Raw genomic sequence first — 18,851 nt, forward strand, 5'->3', positions numbered from 1 at the left:
GATGGTGAATAATGGATGGGAAGTGGATAAAGAGGACACAAAATGTCTAAATTAGTAAATATTGAATCCAAGTGATAAGTGCATGTGGATGTTACTTTTCTACACATTTTAAACTTTTTCTAATAAAATGTTTTTTTAATATTAAAAAAGAGAATCTTCAGATCATCCTAAAAAAAATGAGGGCCGACAGAGAAACTTAGAGAAAAATGAAAATAAACTGTCTGTTAATAACTTAACAGTAATAACAGAAGCATAAATAACAAAGTAATATCTTCAAATAACTGAATATTGATTGCAAAGCTAATGAAGAAAAGGGAAATGTTTCCAGATATACCAAGGCATACAAGATTTTTTTCAGCAGAATATCTCTGTATAAAATTGAAGAATGAATTTAAAGAAAAGAAAAAATTCATCCAAGAAATTTGAGAAAAACTCATGATCAAAGGGAACAGAAAATGTTTGGAAAATCTAATCAATTAACTATTTATAGCAATACTGAAAACAATTCCAAATTGTGGGAGAAAAAAATCAATACAAAATAAGCATACTGGATAACAATAATATAGATGTTAAGAAATTAACCAGACAAAAAAAATCTGAAGTTCATTATATTGCTTCAGAACTGAAAAAAATTATAAAATAGCATTCACATTTTTAAGGTTAATATGAGTGCTAATTTTTTTAACTGTTTATTTATTTTGAGAGAGATAGAGAAAGAGGGAGCAGGAGAGGGGCAGAGACAGAGGGAGAAAGAGAGAGAGAATTCCAAGCAGGCTTTGTGCTATCAGCACAGAGCCTAACTCAGGGCTTGAACTCGTGAGCCATGAGATCATGACCGGAACCAAAATCAAGAGTCAGAAGGTTAACAGTCAGTGATAATTTTTTAATCTACTAATGCATATAAATAAGCATGAAATTTCCAAAGGAAAAGGAATAAAGAGAAAGAAAATAATATAACAAAAAAACACACAAAGGATGCCAAACAAAGCAATTCAAGAAAGTGGCTAAAGACAGAATAGGAGAGAAAATTATAAAAACAATAGAAATTAATCCATATTCACCATATTAATATATGAGAAATATGTGATGAATGCAAATGGTCTAATTTCTCCAGATCAAGAAAACTATTATCAGTTCAATTTGTAAAATTTTAGATTTGAGATTTCTTCTTCAAAATAGGATAGTATACTTTGTGACAGGCTAACTCTTACACAGAACAATCAGGAAAATAATTTAAAATAGAAAATCATTCATTCATTTTTTAGGCATGATATTTTTGCAAAAGGTGAAGGAAGAAAGAAGGCATACATTTTCAATGATTGTAAAAACTCTTGCAGTCGAACTGATGACCTTTAGTTTCTTTATTTCTTGGAGATTTGTCTGATTCTTGCCTTGGCAAGCAATGCAAAAAGTGGATTTAAGTCCAATTGGAGGACTACTGCTGATAAGAAAAAGAAACAAACAGAACTTTTGGTGGCCTCATGGGACTGCAGTGCAAAATGTGGATTTTGAGAGTATTTGGACCCCAAATCCTGAATAACTAATGGATCAAAAAAGATATCAAAAAAGAAATTTAGAAAAATATATTGAGACAAACAAAAATGGAAATATAGTTAAACATGCCAAAACTAATGGGATACAGCAAAAGCAGTTCTGAGTGGTCTATAGCAGTAAATGTATACACTAAGAAAAAAGAAAGATCTCCAATAAATACCATATGTTTTCACTCTTATGTGGATCCTGAGAAACTTAACAGGAACCAATGGGGGAGGGGAAGAAAAAAAAAGAGAGGTTAGAGTTGGAGAGAGCCAAAGCATAAGAGACTCTTAAAAAATGAGAACAAACTGAGGGCTGATGGGGAGTGGGGGGGTTGGGTGTTGGGTATTGAAGAGGGCATCTTTTGGGATGAGCACTGGGTGTTGTATGGAAACCAATTTGACAATAAATTTCATATATTTAAAAAAATCTCCAATAAATAAAAGAACTTTATACCTCAAGGAGCTAAAAAATGAAGAACAAAGCTAGAGCAGAAAAAAACTAAATGGAGACTAGGAAGATAATATCTCAACAAACTAAGAATTGGTTTCTTGAAAAGATAAAATTGACAAGTCTTTAGTTAGACTAAGGGAAAAGAAGGAGAAAACTCAAATAAATAAAATCAGAAATGAAAGAGGAGACACTAATTTGTATACCACAGAAACACAAAGGACAAGAAGAGACTGTTGTGACCAATCATACACCAACAAATCAGATAACCTAGAAGAATGGGGTAAATTTTAGAAACATACAACCTACCAAGACTGAACCGTGAAGAAATAGAAAATATGAAAAGATCAATAACAAAGAGAATGAAGCAGTACTACAAAGTTTCCCAAAAAAGAAAAGTCCAGGATCAGATGGTGAATTCTACTAATTTTAAAAAAATAACTAATTCTAATCCTTCTCTAATCTTTCTGAAGAATTTAATAGGAAGGAACATTTCCAACCTGATTTTACAAGGCCAGCATTATTCTGATACTAAAGCCAGGTAAGGATACTAAAAGAAAAGTACAGGCCAGACTCCCTGATGAATATAGATGCAAAAATCCTCAGCCTGGCATGAGATTCTTCTGCTTTTAGAGCCTCTGTGCTTTCCCAATTCCTAGCCTTTGTTCTTAGTTGTCCCCAGGAGACTAGGGTATGCCAAGTGCAGTCAGTGCCCCAAAGGCAGGGAACAGGCAGGAGGAACAGCCAATCGTGCATCCATATAAAACTGCTTTTTCATGCACTGTGTGCTGTGGTATCCAAAAATGCTGAGCTCCATCAGCTCCCAGAGATATGTGACTTAGGAGCCCATCCCTTGAGTGGCAGCCTTTCAGATTTTGCACATGCTCCTTTTAGGGAGAATCTGGCGACTCTGTTTTATTGTTGGAGTGAGCTGGGAGGGGAAGATGGGAGGTGAAGAAGTATCTGAGAGTCCTTCAGGCTTCTGGGGGTTCCCAATCAGCTCCTAGATGCAGGCTAATTAGAAACCTGACCCTTAGGCAGAGGCTGGGAAAGTATGCAAACTGCACCCAGGGAGCAACTGGGAACCTTGCTTTTTTGCCGGGTCCTTCTGCACTGGTGCTAATGGAGGTTTCTGTTCAACGTTGTCTCTTTGTTTAACATGGTTCCCAAGAGTCTTGCCAACACAAAACCTCCTCAGGTCTCAGAACTAGGTGATTTAATAGTCCCTTGTCTGGCAGCCATAAAAGTTGGGGTGTTAAATGTGCGCTCCAAACACTTTGCACCTCAAGAAGAAGCTGGGAGTTGAGGTTTCTGTCCTGATTGTAAGGTTCTGCACTAGGGGTGGGGTTTAAAGTATTAGTGAATCTCAGTTTTACCCACCCATTTTATTTTTATTTATTTTTTATTTTTATTAAAAACATTTTTTAAATATTTATTTTTGAGAGTGAGAGAGAGAGAGAGAGAGAGAGACAGGTATGAGTGGGGGAGGGGCAGAGAAGGAGGGAGGCACCATCCAAAGCAGGCTCCAAGCTCTGAGCTGTCAGCACAGAACCCCACTAAGGGCTGGAACCCACCAGATCTGAACTGACGTCCCGCGCCTAATCCGCCAAGCCACCCAGGAGCCCCTTTTCCTACTCATTTTAATGTGAGCATTTTTTCAGTCACCCCACGTGAAGGAGTCACTCAGCTAGTCTTCAGATTTCCCTCCAATGGAATTGTTTCATGTGTAGCTGTTTACTCAATGGTGTCCGTGAGAGGGGGGAAAGTCAGGAGCTTCCTACTCCACCTTCTTTCTGTCGCCTCTCTCACGATTTCTTTTTAAAAATGAGTTACAAATCCTAACCAGCAAAATGAAAAAAAAAAAAAAAAAAGCACACGACTTGAAGTATTACCATTTGCAGACAATTCAAAGAAAAATATAAATCATAGGAAAATTATTACAATGAATAAAAATGTTATATTCTCCAAATTTTAATCACATTCAAGTTTCTCATGGAACTTAAGACATAATTCAAAAATTAACATAAAATAAAAAGGAGTCATACATATACAAGATACTCCAGCAGAACAATCAAATGAGAGGATTTGTCTTAGTTTATATCATAGCAACTTATGAGGCTTTTTAAAACCAATGCTATAGCAAAGTTGCAGGAATGCGCAACTTATGTATCCACAGAATCAGATCACTATTTATTTATATGAGAAATTCATACCTGTAAGGCTGATATTGCAGATTATCAGAGCAATAGTGAATTATTAAGTGAATGGTATTGGATCCATTTATTACACATGGGAAGAAATGAGCCACTCATTATATATAAAATCAATTCTTAATGAATTATGAAGATATATTTAGAAAGCAAAATTTTAAAACCGTAGAATAATATATAGGAGACAAGCTGTATTAGTTCAGCAAAATAAAAGTTTTAAAGATCCAAAAGTAATTAGGCATGGGGAAAAAATTTATAAATTAGGCAACCTTGAAATTAAGAAAGTAAGGGTGAGATATGTCAAGTAAGAAGTTTGGTGAATATCTTAACAATATACATAATCAATAAAAAGATTTAAATACAGAAAATGTAAAGACCCTCTGCAAATAATTTAAAGGAGCAAACTATTCAAAATAAAACAAAAATCTTGAGATGATTTTAACAAAAAAGGAAAAGTATATCATCAAAAGTATTTGAACACATCTTCAATCTCATGAATAATCTCAGAGATGAAAATTCAGATTATAGTGAAAACCCATTCTGCACACAATATATTGGGGAAAATGAAGCATATGACACTATCAAAAGCAGAAAAAATGTAGAGCAATGAAGATTTTAGACACTTCTACTGAATGTTGAAATTTAAGCAACAATTCTGGGAAACAATCTTTATTTTCCATCACAATTTAACATGCCTGCACTTAAGGCATAGCCATTGTACTTCTGGGTATTTAGCATAGTAAAATAGTTTGATGTGTGTACCAAAAGTGATGTGCGTGTATTTTTTTTGTTGTAAAATTGTTTGTAAAAGAAAAAAAAATTGAAGGAAAAACCCCAAAACTCTGAAAAAAATATGTAATACAAATATTAAGTATCAAATCACAAATAAATTTTACTACATGAAAAAAAATAGAATGTCAGATCTAATAATTGATGACCATTTTCTTCTATTGGAATCATTACTGACAACATGCACGCATATACCTAAATCTCAAGAATAGAATGTTTGGGAGGACATATGCTGCTTTTAAATATTGAAAAGTGGTGTCCAAACACAACACAATATAGTGTTTAGAGATAAATAATTTGAAATTCAGGGAAAGGTTAATACACTTTAAACTTTAAAGGTATGCGATATATTATTCTTAATATATTAATATATATTAATATATAATTATAATATATATTATGTGTATATAATTAATATATATAATTATATATAATTATAATATATATTATTATGTATATATTATCATGCAATATATATTAGTAATATATGTTATTATGTATATATATTATGAATATATATGTAATATATGTTAACGTATATATAATTCTTAATAAACTTCAAAAATAAAATGTTTAAAACCTACATATATAATCACATTGGAATATGTACATTTCCAGTCATAGCTACACAATACCCCCTACACCTACATAAACAGGCACAAACACGGATTGGACATCTGCTGGGATTAAATCTTCAACATACATCTTCCATCCTGCACACACTCCAAAATTTTGCTTATAAATATTTTCACTTCTTGTCTTATCTTCCACCAAACAAAATGTTTTGGTTGAAATACAGGTGGTCATTAAACTTTCCTCAAAAGACTTGAGGTCAAGCCCAGGTGTACTTTCTTTATAACTGTCAAACCTCCTAACTACCCTGTTTTGTAGTATCAAATTCTATTTAATGAAGATAAAAGTTATTATACATGATTGCTTTTGAGTAACAAGATTATTGGTAAGAATACGAAATGGCATTACAAAAAATGTGGCAACTTTATTTGCTGCTTGTTTTCCAACATCGGGGCACCTCAAACATAATACACATATCTGCATGCTTCTCTGAAGTGCATTTTGAACTTGTATTAACATAATTTGAAGCAAGAACGTAGCTATTTCCTTCCTTCTATATTAAAAGCAAGCATTGTCTCATAGCATATGACTTAGTCATTTGCTAAGTTAATGATGACACAATCAAAATAGCACAATGCGCTGGAAGCTTTTCCACACAATGGAGCTTTCAAAGTGCAATATGACCTACCACAGACAGTTTAAGATTGTGACTAATGATAGTGCTGGAGCATTTATTAAAAATGCCAATTTATTTGTTGCATGCCGGTATTAGTTCTTCAAGTGAAATATAATTATTAAGTATTTAATTGTTTTAAAGCATGTGATTATTAAGAAACTTAAAAAAAGAAATTTAATTTCTTTAAAAACAGATGCAGAATATGCAACGTAAATTTGAATGTGCAATTGAATATAAGGATTAAACAATATTTTTCAAGTGAAATTAGTTGGGTTTTTTTTCTTAATCAAATTGTAACCAGCAGAACAAAGATCCTATGACTTTGAAAGGTCGTTCCTAAATTCCTTTCCAACAGAGAATTTATGGATCTAGGAAAAGCCATATGAATGGTATCTTCTGCTTGAGTAATCTAAATAGAATATCCTTAAAAATTAGCCAAACTTTATAAAGTTGGAAAGACAAGCAGTGTAGCATGAAGATGTGATTCTGAGCAACATGCATATGTGATGAATATGCTGTTTTACTGATGTAAAACTTTGACACTTTATGTAGCATAATACTAGTATGAGCAGATAAGGGAAAGTAATTATAAAGAGGAAATTTCAAATCTGTCTTCTGAAGCAGCCATAAGTACCAGGTTTTAACCCCCAAAATATATTGTCACTCTGCAAAATGTAAACAATCTTATTTTTAGTACCAGGAGAATAGTTTCATGACCCATATGTTTCTTACTGTATTGATAAAATATTTATTTTCCAGTCTATATCAAATCTATATTTTTCATGTCAGTATTCTGTTTAATATTATTCTTTATCAGAGTAACTGGATCAGTAGATCATTTAGTTTTGCGAATTCAACAAGCATCAACACAGAGAATATGAAATACTAAAGAATGACAGAGGCTGATTTTCACAAGAGAAAAATGAATATTTAGAAATTTGATGAAAATACTGCTATGTAATTATGTTGTGGATTAGGAGAAAATGAGAAGCTGCCAGTATAGTGGATTAAATAAAATATGCATTATTTAGTTGAAAGAAATATTTCATTTTTTAATACTTTTTTAAGTTTATTTATTTATTTTGAGAGAGGGAAGGGGGGAGAGAGATAATCCCAAGCAGGCTCTGTGCGGTCAGTGCAGAGAGCCCAATGTGAGGCTCAAACTCACAAACCATGAGATCATGTTGTCAGCCAAAGTCAGATGATTAACCGACTGAGCCACCCAGGAGCCCCCCTTTTTTAAAAATATTTTTTTAAGTTTATTCACTTATTTTGAGAGAGAGAGAGAGAGAGGGAGAGAGAGAGAGAGTGAATGGGGAAGGGGCAGAGAGAGAGAGAAAGAGGAAGAATTATTTCATAATTACCAAAAATCTTTTTGAAAGAATTGTGACACATAAGCATGTTTTTAAAATTAAATTGCGGCTGAATAAATTCGATAGTCAGTATTTGTCTATGTTCTCAAAACTGAGAAAGTCTGTATCCATACTTTTTCCACTTACTCTTATGGAAATTCAAGATATCTATTTAGATTGATAGCCAAGAAATATTAGTTCTTCTATATTATTTTCTTACATAATATAGTCTGAGAAAACAAGAAAAAAAATCTCAGAAACTCTTTTAAGAAGAGTCAGAGGTGTGAAAAGCGTCATTTCTGCTGGTCTCAAAGTTTTCTTGCATGTTTTCTTTTCTACATCAAGAAAAAAATATATGAACTTTAAATATATATAACTTTATATATATTTGATTTTGTTAGTTATAAAATAACTAGATCGTAAGACTACTTTCAATTACAATAACCTATAGCACATTTAAATTGCTTGTTTCACATTTAATTTGTTCAGGATACATTCAATAAATATTTCTCACATACCTACTATGTGGCTGGCTATTACTCTTGGCTTGGAAGGTACAATATTAAACAAAAGACACTAATTCCTGCTCTATGGAGTTTACATTCTAGTGTAGATTAAAGGAAGACAAAAACAAAAATAGAAATGCATACTTCATGTCGTCAAATGGTGATATGTGCTCAGAAGAAATAAAGGTGGGAAAGGACTGAGACTTGTGGCAACAGAGATGGAGTGGTTAGCAATGTCCTCTCCGAAATGGTGATACTTAAAGAGAGACCTAACAAAACGTTTTGTAAGTACTCTTGCAAATATCTGAGTAGCTGCATTCCAAGAAGAGAGAAGACAAGTTGCAAACCTAAGGGGAGAGATGCTTATGTTTTGTAGAAATAGCTAGGCCAGAGTGATGGAAAGAATGAGCAGAGAGACTGATGGAAAAACAAACAAACAAACAGGACACTAAGGCTCCAGCCATACAAGCCTCTACAGCACATGATGTTCTATTGGTGCCTATTTTTTAGGGAGATGATAAGAGCACTTTGGTTTGTGTGAAGACTGGCTTTTGAGAAATAAGATTAGAACAAGAAACAGCAGTTTGGAGGCTACTGCCACATTCAAAATGAGAGATGATGATGATGTCTTGAGAGATAGGACGTTTTCACAGTTTTCTGTGAAGAGCATGAAAATACTCACACTCCAGATATTTTCTAAAAGTAAAGTCAACAGCATTTGCATATGGACTGGCTATAGGATGTAGGAAAGGAGAGAGGTAAAGTTGAAATATGGATTTTGGCCAGAAAAACTAGCAGAATTACCATCTACTGAAATGTAAATGACTACAGGGAGAATGTTTGTTGGAGAAAATAAGGATTCTTGGAAGTTGTTCTGCTTTTAGGCATGTTATATTGGAGATGCCTTTTAGGTCATTTCTCTAAGTGAGAGATAAGTAGGTAGTTGGATGTGGGAATGTAGAGTTCAGGGTACAGGCCAGAACTGGAGCTCTAAGTCCAAGATTATTTTTTTCCCATGCATAAGCCATATTTAAAATTATACATCTTCCTGTGCTTACTGTTCTACTTTCTTCCTGCCTTTGCTCAAATACCTCCCACCCCCCAAGGTCTTCCATGTCAAGTCTATCTTAAACTGCAAACTTTTCTTAGGACTGATTTATTTTTCTCCCTAATATCTGCTACCTTATACTATACTATATAGTTTGTTATGTATTACAAGTCTCTCTACCCAATAGGATGTGCACTTCAGAGGGCAGGATTTTGATTCTTTTGTTCATTGATACACCTCTACCATTCAACACAGCGCTTGACACATAACATATACTAAATAAATATTTATTAAATAAAGGAAAAGCCATAAAACAATATAAGAGTAGGTAGACAGTGATAGTACATGGAGAAAACAATAGTTTTTGGATGAACCCAAGGGAAGAGCAGCAGCTTTTAAAAGTTCAGGAAGAATTCTAGAAAGCAATCCTTGGTAGTCAAGGATAGTGATAAAAGAAAGAAGCAGAGGAGATGAAGTTCAGAAGGCCAGTTGACAAAAATATTTTACTTTACTTTTTTTTTTATTTTAGTGAGCAGGCAGGGGAGAGGAGAAGAAGAAGAAGAAAAAGAAGAAGAAGAAGAAGAAGAAGAAGAAGAAGAAGAGGAAGGAGAAGAAGGAGAAGGAGAAGGAGAAGGAGGAGGAGGAGGAGGAGGAGAAGGAGAAGGAGAAGGAGAAAGAGAAGAAGGGAGAGAGAATCTTAAGCAGGCTCCACGCTCAGCACAGAGCCCGACATGAGGCTTGATCCCAAGATCCTGGGATCATGATCCGTGATCAGAGTCAGACACTGAACCGAATGAGCCACCCAGGGACCTGATGAAGATGTTGTAGAGAATGAGACTTACTGCATTAAATGCTGCAGACTGCTTAGAACACTGAAGACCGATAACTGAAAATGGTTTGCAAGAATGGACAACACTGGTGATCTTGTTAAGAACAGCTGGGTATGAGCAAGTGACATATTAAAATGAGTGCATAAGGGAATAGGAGGAAAAAGAATGGGACAAAGATTTCAAATAAAATTTTGTACGTTTCTATTGAAAGAGGAACATATGAATAAGGGGTATCTAGCTGGAGAAGGTATGGGTAAAAACAAAGTTTTTATTTTTTTAGATATAAGCAATATGATGACATGTATATTAAGGTAATATTAATGATACAGTAAAAAGAATTAAAAATTGATGAAATGGAAAACTGAGAGGTAATTTCTGGAACCATGTTCTTCACCCGGCAAAAGGAAATGGGAGTCAGTATACAACGGAGGTTCTGACCTTGGGTGGGAGAATGGCTAATCCTGTAATTATGAGTATAAAAAAGTAGGAATACACATAGGCACAGAGGCAGTTTACTGACAGATGTGGAACTTCTCTTACCACTGTTTATATTTTCTTATTGCCATGTGCAGAATATTCAACATTTGGGAGACAACAGAGTGGGGTAAAGATGTTGAAAGAATAAGGGGGAAAAAGACTCAGACACTCAGATATGTTCAGCTAAATACAGATGTACAGGGAGTAGATGAAGAGTAAAGATTAGCCCCTTTCCTAACAAATAATCAAAGTCTCTTCCTATAGGTGAAGAGGAGAGAAATGATTTTATATCATATAATAATTTCCAGTTAACTTTTATTATTAAGAAATGATTTTTCTCTCTATAGTTTGATACATGTGAATAATTTTACGTATATCTATATACATATATTCACTTTTCTTTTTCATTAGCATTTAACCTTCAAAAGTTTTAATTTTCATTGATTTATTTTGGCTTTAGTGTTTTTAAGGTTAATGGGCATAATAATAAGACTGATTAACCAGAGTAAATAAACATAACACTTGTTTGGTAGATACACTTATTCAGGTTTATTTCATAGTTAAAATAATATTAATGTAAACATACATAATTATAAACATATTAAAATGTATTTATCATTCAGGAGTTAAATAATTAACATATTATTTTTCAGGACTGAGTAGATGATCTATGTGATATTTGGAGCTAAATGTTAGGGTGTTTATAAAACCATCCTGCCAATTTATTAATATTTGCAGACAAAAGAAGAGTCTTGAGAAGTAACTCTAATATTAGGAGAAAAATGATGCTTACTTTTATGGCATTTTTTCATAGTTTCTTTCATAGTTTCATACTGATACCAGTATAAGGTAGTTGGTGAAAAGTGAATTGAATAGTAATTTTATGGTAATTATTCATTTCTATAATTTATTGGGTGCCTTTCGTGTGTGGACTGCACTAAAATATAAATGATGTGATATCATAATGGTGAAAGTCATGGCACTGAAGACTAGCCAAGATGTAAAACTACCAATAAACTTACCAGGAGGATAAAAGTTGCAAGATGTCACAGATTTTTGGAAAACTGCACATAGCTACTATTGTGTATGCCTAATCTCATTGCAAATGTGGAATATATATTAAATTAAAGGCTTATACCCTAGTGTACTTATCTTTCATCTCTTCTGAGTGTTCTATATAAGAACTTCTTCATTTATAACAAAAGTACTTCTTATTTTTAAATAGTAACTAGCTTAAAAAACAGTAACAATAATAATACAAAGAACACCCTTAGCCCAAATTTACCATTTTTGACTTGTATGAATATACTGTATTTTCCTAAACTATTTGAGAGTTAGTCTCAGATGTCATGGCCCTTTCCCCCTAAATAATTCAGCATTTATTTCCTAAGTACACTCTCTTTCAGAACTATGATAGACGTATCAAACTTAGCACATTAAATTTTTATACAATAATGTTATTTAATATATAATTTGTTGTTTCTTCAATGATCTCAAATTCATCCTTTTGTTTGTCTGTTTTGATGTATAATTGACACAATATCCCATTAGTTTCAGGGATACATCATAGTGATTCCATATTTTTGTACATTATGAAATGATTCCCATGATAATTCTACTTAACATCTGTCACCATACAAAGTTATTCCAATATTATTGACTAATTCCTATGCTGCTATGCATACATTATATCTCCATGATTTATTTATTTTATAACTGAAAGTTTTTTTCCTGATCCCGCTTTTAATCGAGAATTAAATACTAGTTGTTGTTCATGATTCTTTAGTCTTTCTTCGTTTGGAAGAGTTATTGACTCATTCTTTTACACTGTAACTTTTGAAGAATTTAGTCCAGAGGTCTTGTTTATTTTTATCTGACATTTTCTTATGATTAGAATGAACAATTGTTTTTTGGAAGGAATATTACAGAGTCAATATTATGTTCTCTGCAAGTCATATCAGGGGATACAAGGCATCCGTTTATCCCATTTTTGTTTATGTTAAAATATATCACTTATTGTGATGGCTGCCAAGCTTCTTCAATGAAATATCACATTTTTATTCTGTAATTAGTGACTACTTTATGGGAAGACACTTTAAAACTATGAGAATATCTTGTTTTATTGTCTATTGAAGATTTTTCCCTGGAAAAAAATTTGTGATGGTAGCAAAGTAGTATCTTTGTAATTCTATTATTCCTTATTAGTTGGTTTCAACTGCAAAGAAATGCCATTCTTCACTATTTATATGATCATATATTCTCCTAGAATAAAAGATACTTAAACTTGATTTTTATATCGTCCTGATAAGTGATTCTCCTTATTCACCCAGTGTCACTCCATTCTTTCACTGGAGACAGACATGGCAGGGTTTAAGTAGGACTGTTTTTGACTGGATCTTTCTTCATAAATGTAATCAAAGAAATGTTTTGGTCCCACACCATTCTACCCCAATAGTGATATTGACTATACTTACAAACATAAAACTATATTTTATCAATCTCTTTATACTGTCTTAAGCATATTTTCTTGCTATTAATTAATTTATTCATTAAATTTTATTAAATGCCATTACTACACATTAGCTACTATGCTGTATTATTTCACAAATACATTAACTGAGATCAATCCTGAAATGTGAAGGAAATGTAATTCTTTTATAAAAACTGCATTGTATATCAAGTCAGAAGACAGAATAAAATGACTATTCAACATAGTGAAGTTTACTGTTCTTATATAGCAAATATAATGACCCTTCAGTGGCTACTTCAGTCCTTAAGAAAATTGCATAATTCCAGGTATCACTATGGCCCAATATAAATCCCAGAATAGTTGTGATCTAAGAATGGCAGAAAAGTGACTCATCGGGCAAATTTAGAGTGAATAAAAAGCCAGAGAAGTGTGAGCCTATGTGTTTTTCAAGGGACATTGTATCTGCTTTTTCATTAATAGTAAACCCTCCAAAGAACAGTACTGATTGCCCTGTCATCACACACACACACAAACACACACACACACACACACACACACACACATTTGTATACAAAAACATATTCACATAGATGATACTGTGAGTGAAGAATCCCTAAGGTTTGAAAGTGTGCTTTTGAAAAATGTGTATGTGTCTACCATTTTTCAGTCACAAGCATTGAATGTAAAAGTAAATAAGAGTCCCCTAGCTATATATACTTGGCTATGTACCTGTATGTACGTAGTCATGAAAAGTGATACTGGGAAGCGATCAGGAACTTAGACTGGTTAGTGACCACTTTTTGACTATCACTTTGGTCAATTTACTTAAACTCTCTCTCTCTCTCTCTCAGTTTCTGCAATTAGGATAAAAACCACCCTATCCAGTTGCTATGTGGATAAGCATGGAGTACACTGCCTGGACCATAATAAGTCTGGCATGAATGAGCATTGGCTTTTATTCTGTGAATACCACCTACTTCAGCATTGATGTAACCTTTTCTAAGTAGATTAAATTATGTAAATATTGTGGTGTAAAATGCATCAAAATGAAAACAATATGACAATCCCACAGAATCATAAAATAAGATGGTGTTTCAAATATTGATAGTCAATCATTCTGCTTCCAGTTGAAAATGCACTTCAAACATCTCATTTTTAAGGATTTGTTTTACATGTGCATTTAAATGATGAGGATAGTTAATACCCTCACTCTGTACTGCCTCATTCTCATCTCTGTGATGTACTTTAGGTTTTCGTGAAGATCTATGAAACCAAAGAAGGGCACCTGCCTCAATCTCCCACCAGAATGAAAAAAGCAGCTGCATGTAATAAAAAAATAAACAAAGTTCTCAATTCTCACACTGAACCTTAAATTTTTGTGTGACCATGGTTTCCCCACAACCTACCAAAGTAGAGGAAACAATAATTGTATAGGAATTGTTCAGTCCTTCTTTGAACTTTGAGGGAAAAAGGTCGATGGTCCACACCATTCCTGACAGAGAATTCCTGAAAGAAAGAGGCATACTTATGAGCTTGGCTCCCAAAATAAAGGGTGGCCTGTGTCACCACACATCACAGAACAACTGCAATCTTAAGACAGGCTCTGGGGAAGGACAGGCCTGAATGATCTGGAAACTCTCCAGGAATGATTCAAAGAACACAAGAGAGGGCCTAGCCAACTGCCCTAATAAAAGCACAGTCTGCAACGAAGGGGAGTGAAGCAGAGCTGAAGTAATGACTGAAATTGAATGGTTTGTGATAAGTTTGTAATTTGTATTAATAATCCAAAGGAAACATTTTAGTAAATAGTCATATCTAAATTTAAGAAAAATAAATAAATAAACACGGGGTGCCTGGGGGGATCAGTCAGTTGAGCCACTGACCCTTGATTTCTGCGATTGAGCCCCACATAGGGCTCTGCACTGAGGGTGGGACCTGCTTGGGCTTTTCTCTCTCTCTCTCTCTCTCTCTCTTTCTCCCCCCACCCTGCCCTTTCCCGCTCATGTGCACTCTCTCTCTCTCTTTCACTAAAATAAAATTTTTAAAAATATAAATAAAGAAATAAAGAAAGAAAGAAAGAAAGAAAGAAAGAAAGAAAGAAATACAATAAAGGTAAACAGAAATGCATAGTTTGCTTGAAACCATGAAATTAAATTGTATCCCTCCTTTTCATTTTTCCTCTTCCATGGATGAATATTTTGATTTTACAAAAAATTTGAGCCTTGTACTCAAAAGATGAGACTTTGTTTTACTCAAATTTCTTTATAAAAATTAAATCTCAGACCAACGGATGTGCCTTTCAGAAAACCATTAATTTCACCATAGCACTTGGTGAAGTAGAGATATTTGCACTCCAGTCTGATTTAAGAGTAACATCACAGATTCACAAGCATTACTTAACTGTCCAGTAGTATTGTGAGGGAAAACTATTATGGAGATTCTATTTCTTCTTTTCTCTTATGGCTGATTTTAAACAGGAAACAGTCTTTTAACTATTATTTGGATACAGTGTACTGTTACTTTCAGGTGTGGAATTGAATGATTCATCACTCACATACTGGAATTTCAATTACAAAACTTGAAAAAAAGAAAAATCAATCAATAAATAAATATGACTTAGAAATCATAGTCATAAAGGTCATTAGAGATCATCATGAGAATGTACTCATTTTGTGAACGTTCGTTATAACTACTGTTGAGAGAGGTTACCTAGTGTAGCCAATATCACACAGCTCACTCTGGCAGAGTTAGAATAAGAATCCACATCTCTTTCCTTAATACCAGACCTCTTCCCCCTACATTTCACCCACACTGCCTTTTTGAATACAGCAACTAGGATTTGTCTGTAATTTGAACTGATTCATTTATCATTATTTTTTTTACTGATAATTGGTTTAGATCAGCTATCCTAATCTGTTGGTCAAAAATGTAAAATGGAAACTTTATAATAACACCTGCTTTGCTCTTATGTCCCTTTACTTCTATTACAAGTGATTTATTTCATGTGGCCAAAATAGTTTTTCAGTTACTATGTATATTTTTTCATTTATTATGTATTAGTTGAAATGTTAATATCAGTGGTTTCAGCCACTTAGTAGTTTCAGGACTTTCAGAAAACTTGTATAATAGATCAGCATATAAAATATTATTTTGGGAAAGTTCATATCCTCTGGGGAGTCAGAAAACAATTTATTTTTGTATTACTAAGGTTCTTCCTATCTGCTTTTGGCTTGCTGATTCAGAGCCCATTTCATAGTTCATTGGTATCACTAAAATTGGGAAAGTTGGAGAAAAAATAAGACCATATAAACTTCACAGGGGAAGAGTATAATATGCTTGCAGACATTTGTTGGTGTTAATGGAACTAGGTTAGAACACTGCCTGTTACTGTGATTATTATGAATAAATTCCATTTTCCTGTGAACTAGTATTATAACTACTCAGGTTTAGAAAGGTAGAAGATAACATAGGGAAAATCCAGGTAATCTGTAGCTTAGTGATAACTTTTTAGATACCACACCAAAAGCATGATCCATGAATGAAGAAAAAAAAAAGATAAGCTGGGCCTCAATGAAATTGAAAGCTTTTACCCTGCAAAAGATAATGTTAAGAGAGTGAGAAGGTGAGCCACAGACTGGAAGAGTTTTGGAAAACACGTATCTGATAAGGGACTTATATCTAAAATATACAAAGAGCTCTTAAAACTCAACAGTAAGAAGAAAAATTACAAATTGGACAAAAAATCTGAACAGACATTTCACCATAGAAGATATATAGATGGCAAATAAACGTAAAAAACGGTGCTCCCCAAAAATGTTTCACATTTGCCATTAGAAAATTGCATATTAAAACAATGACATACTATGTCACACCTATTAAAATGGTCAAAATCAAAAACACTGACAACATCTTCATCAAATTCTGATAAAGAGATGGAGCAAGAGTAACTCTCATTTATTGCTGGTGGGAATGCAAAATCGTACAACCACTTTGGAAGGCAGTCTGATAGGGTCATATAAAGCTGAACATAGGCCTATCATTCCATCCAGGATTAATACGCCTAGTTACTTGCCTCAATAAATTAAAAATTATATTCACACAAAAACCTGAACATCCATGTTTATAGCCGTAGCCAAGATGTCCTTCAATAAATGGATGAATAAATAAACTGTGGTATACCCATACACGAAGGGATTGTTCACACACACCCACACACACACACACACACGAGACAGAGAGAGAGAGAGAGAGAGAGATCAAACTATGAAAAAGTGTGGAGGAAACTTAAAAGCCTACTGCCAAATGAAAAAAGCCACTCTCAAAATACTACATATTATATAATTTTAATTAATGATATTCTGGAAAAAGTGAAACTTTGAAGATAGCACCAAGATCAGTTGTGACCAATGGGTTTGGAACAGGGGAACAGTGGAGGTTGGAACTCAGGACATGTTCAAGTCAGTGAAGCTATTCTGTATGATCTTATCAAGGTGGAGACATGACTTTATACATTTGTCAAAACTCAAAGAACTGTAAAACACAAAGACTAAGTATGCACTTTAATTAATAAATATCTGTCAATATTGGTTCAGTTGTAGCAAAATTCCACACTAATGAAGAAATTGTGTTGCAGAAGAGGAAGAGTATATAGGAATTCTGCACATTCAATTATGTATTTTTTCTGTAAACTAGAACTGCTCCAAAAAATTAGCCTGTTAATTGTTTAAAATACTCTAATATTTTAAAATGGTACTTCAAATGGAAAACACTGAAATGGGTAACTTTCTGTCAAAAATGAATGAAAAATATGGAGGTAAAGAACAATAGTATCTTAACTCTTCTCCTTCACACTTTATTATAAATAAATGCAAGTAGAATAAAGGTTCTGATTTGAGATTGCATCTTTTTGTAATCCTTTTTTTTCTATTTTAAATATATTTTAAATTGAAATCTAGTTTACAAAGTGATATTCTAGGTCTAGTATTAAACAAATATTAATTAAGGGTGTTATTTTTATTATGATCTATTTAACAATAATCTTGTGAGAACACCATAGCAAATATAAATCACTTTATTTTTAAAACTACTTCCAAAATACATAATGAAATAATAAGTAGCATAATATCTAAAGTGATTTTTATTCTCTTCCAAAATTTTTAACTTGAGTGATTGACACAGATGAAAATCTGAAAGTTTCTTATTTTAAATGTCTTTCACTTCCATTTTTCTCTTTATCTATTCCTTATTTTATGTGTTGGGATGGGTGTGTATTTATTTTATACTTTTCATTTTGGAGTAATTACAAAAACATTGAAAAGGAGGTACAGAGAGGTTTTTCTGTGTGTGTACTTTTACCCAGCTTCCCCTAATTTTAACATCTTAGATAGAAATGGTATATTCATCAAAATTCAGAAATTAGCATTGATACAACACTATTAATTAATGTACAAATGTTATTCTTACTTCACAGGTTTTTCCACCGATTTCTTTTTCTGTTCCAGGAAACAGGACACCATTGAATTTTTTAGTCATGCTACCACAGATTCTCTTTTGATCCATTATAGTCTCTCAGTTTTTCCTTCTTTTTCAAATTCTTGAGAGTTTTTCAGAATAGTAAGTATTTTGTAGACTGTGTCTCAATTTGTGTTTGTCTTGATTTTTCTCAAGGTTAGACTGAGGAAGTGAACTTTTGAAAGAGTACCACAGAGGTGAAATGTCTTCACCTCATGATATCATTGGGTACATGATATCACCATGACTTTTCATGGTGATCTTAAACTTGGCCTCTTGGTTAAAATGCTCTCTACCTTCCAGTTTTCTCCTCCATAACGTTTCTATTTTCCCTTCCATTCATTATTTTTGTAAGTGTGTCACTAAGTGAAATCCACATGCAGGAAGAGAGTATCTATATATACTATCTGGAATTCTTGTGTA

The sequence above is a fragment of the Prionailurus bengalensis genome, chromosome B1, assembly GCF_016509475.1.
Source record: "Prionailurus bengalensis isolate Pbe53 chromosome B1, Fcat_Pben_1.1_paternal_pri, whole genome shotgun sequence".
Classification (NCBI taxonomy): domain Eukaryota; kingdom Metazoa; phylum Chordata; class Mammalia; order Carnivora; family Felidae; genus Prionailurus; species Prionailurus bengalensis.